Genomic DNA, 2155 nt, shown 5'->3' on the forward strand with positions numbered 1-2155 from the left:
TATTAAAAGAAAGAAATGCATTAGGCAAAAAAACCTGCAGTATATGCATTTCAAATAACCTTTAATTAACTTCCATTATATTCAAATAACCATTGAATTGTAAGCTATTCATAAAATTTCATTTAAATTAAAAATGCTATTGGAATATATTCTTCAGGGAATAAAGATGCAGTAGAAAGACAAAGTATGCATTTAAAAGCAGGTTACAGTAATGTATATAGTTGTCACTTTTCACCCAACACCCAACCAACCATTTGCTCAAACCTTGTTCAATTATCTCTTCTCTTCCCAACTTACTTGCTGAAGTACGCGTTTCCTTCTTTATGAAGCCTCAAAATTTTGTTAGATATGTGCCTATCAACAAAGTTCCAAATTAAATTATACCCTGAGTTTGCACAATACAGAAGTAGAATTATTGAACTTGTGGCTCTACAAAAGAAAACGTGAGCTTATTTTATTTCTCTTCCCTTGTACTGCACTTCAATTTTCAACGATTCATTGATATATATTATACTTCAAGTGGTTAAGATCACATTGGACTTCTCCAAACACCCCAGAAGAAAGATGTTACCTTTTTTAATAAATGAGTATATATTCTAATTTAAGTGGAAGAACATTTATTAAGATAACAGAAATTAATATAATTGTTTGACACTCTTTAATACGTTTGCCTTAGTTAAGAGAACTAATCGAAGGAATATCAATGATTAGCAATGTTTGTTCTGTAAGTAAAAGCATGGTTTGCTAAATTTATCAGTTAGTTTTGTGTCTTTTAAATGTTTGCATGTCCTCAAACTACATTAGAGGATATGTTTATGATAGCATCAAGATTTTTACTAGACAGTAGTAAATATTTCTTCTTCTCTTTCTCGGCTGACTGAAATTGGTGAGATTATTGAGTTGAATGATGTGCCGTCAATTTCATAATGCCCAAGACTCTCGAGCCATTTCGAGGATCTAAAGCAAATTCAGGATGCATTACACTAAATGTCTTCCATGCCTCACCATCCCTTGGATGCCTTATAACTCCATCCTTATTCTCTGAAGAATGCCATCTCATATGCTCTGCAGTCTTAGAGCACATAAACAATCTTTGCAATCTTGGTTTCAAAGGAAAGTAACGTAAAACTTTTGCAGGTTGCTTTTTTTTCTTCTTTGGGTTCCATCTAGATGTACCACAATGTTTGCATGTTTGCAAATCCTTTTCATCATCTCTTAAATATAACATACAATGATTTGGACATGCATCTATTTTGGTATAGTTAAGACCAAGTTTGTTGATGATTTTCTTAGCCTCATAAAAAGAAAGAGGCAACTTTGCTTCACTAAATGCATCTCTTAGCAAATCTAGGATCATAGTCATTGCCTTGTCACTTAATCCACACAAAACCTTGATATGATATAATTTGATTACAAACTCTAATTTTGTGTACTTGCTCCCGTCACACAATATTTGATTTCCGTCATTGAGAAACTCATTAAATTCATTATGATTCTCCCTTGGCCTTTCATTAATAACATCATCTTCACCCAATGGTTGTGATCTGCCTATATTAGTACCTTCTTGCCTATAATGTCCAAATGCTTCATTTATCATTGTTTCCATTGGATTTTCAAAATGAAATGTCTCTTGTGACTCATCTTCATTTCTAGAAATATCTTGTCTTTGCCTCTCACCATGAAGATTCCAAATAACATAATTTATGGGAAATTGTTTTAAAATCAAGTGCTCCTCAACTATGCCTCTAGCTTGCCATTTCACAAACCCACATTTGGGGCATGGACATCGAATTGTGTCTCCAGAGGCCTCATTCTCAAAAGCAAAATCTAAGAATTTTTGCAAACCAATTAAGTATTCGACTGTATTTTGGGGCTTAGTTATCCAAGATTTATCCATTCAAAAATATTCCTAAACAAAATAAAATACACTAACACATGAAAAAGAATACAATATTCATGGAAAATACAAATAAATAATGAATTAGAAAAAATGAAATACTTGTTTCTACTAACCTTGAAGCGGTCAGATTGCAATGCTTAAAGAAAAACCTGCAACATCAATTATGAAAAAGGAAAATGATTGTTGAGGAAAGAAGGAAGGAAATGTGAGTTGGAAGAGAAAGATAGTTTAATGTAATTTTGTTGCTTAGTGTTC

This window comes from Vigna angularis, chromosome 5, assembly GCF_016808095.1.
Source record: "Vigna angularis cultivar LongXiaoDou No.4 chromosome 5, ASM1680809v1, whole genome shotgun sequence".
In the NCBI taxonomy this organism is placed as follows: Eukaryota; Viridiplantae; Streptophyta; class Magnoliopsida; order Fabales; family Fabaceae; genus Vigna; species Vigna angularis.